At 51.8% G+C, this 556-nt stretch overlaps 1 protein-coding gene across 1 annotated transcript in view; it reads left to right on the top strand.

Annotated features, from left to right (window-relative positions):
- Positions 1-331: 331 nt before the first annotated feature.
- Positions 332-556, top strand: part of SCARA5 (scavenger receptor class A member 5) — a 202,323-nt gene continuing 202,098 nt past the window's right edge. The window contains exon 1 of the mRNA XM_018568477.1: positions 332-366. The gene's annotated coding sequence lies outside the window, so the exon portion shown is untranslated. The remainder of the gene's footprint in view (positions 367-556) is intronic.

The raw sequence follows: 556 nt of genomic DNA, 5'->3' as shown, positions 1-556 counted from the left end.
TTTTTTTTTCTTCCTCCCAAAAATAAAGTAGCTGCAAAACTCCACTTCTCAAACATGTGAGCAGCCAGAAGCCGGCGGAGAAGAGGAGCGCGGGACGACAGGACGGGAGAAGCTTTGGCTGAACTTATCGCAGATACAAGTTCGCTTCCTGGAGCAAAGTTGTTTTTTTTGGGGGGGAGAGAGACATCCTTCCCCAGCAGCAGAGGGACACAGGTAATCCGCGCCCCCGCTGGAGCCTGACCGCGCGGAGCGTCGCCACGAAGAGCGCCGGGGATTCTGGGAGAGCGCATCGGGGATTCTGGGAGAGCGCACCGGGGATTCTGGGAGAGCGCACCGGGGATTCTGGGAGAGCACCTGCCTGGACAGGTGAGTGGCACTTTGTTAAACCTTTATTGGTCTTTTCCTATTTGTTATTTGAAGGTGACAAATGTTACCACCTGGAATGATACTTTGTAATCTATGACTTCCTTTTCCTTTATTGATTGCTTCGCCTTTATTTAAAATTATCATGCAGGCCAAGCTGTCCAGGAAAAGGGACAGCGGCAGGGGTTGGACT

Source organism: Nanorana parkeri, unplaced genomic scaffold (assembly GCF_000935625.1).
Source record: "Nanorana parkeri isolate BGI_ZX_2015 unplaced genomic scaffold, ASM93562v1 scaffold1192, whole genome shotgun sequence".
NCBI lineage: Eukaryota > Metazoa > Chordata > Amphibia > Anura > Dicroglossidae > Nanorana > Nanorana parkeri.
This window is presented reverse-complemented; position numbering and strand designations above follow the sequence as displayed.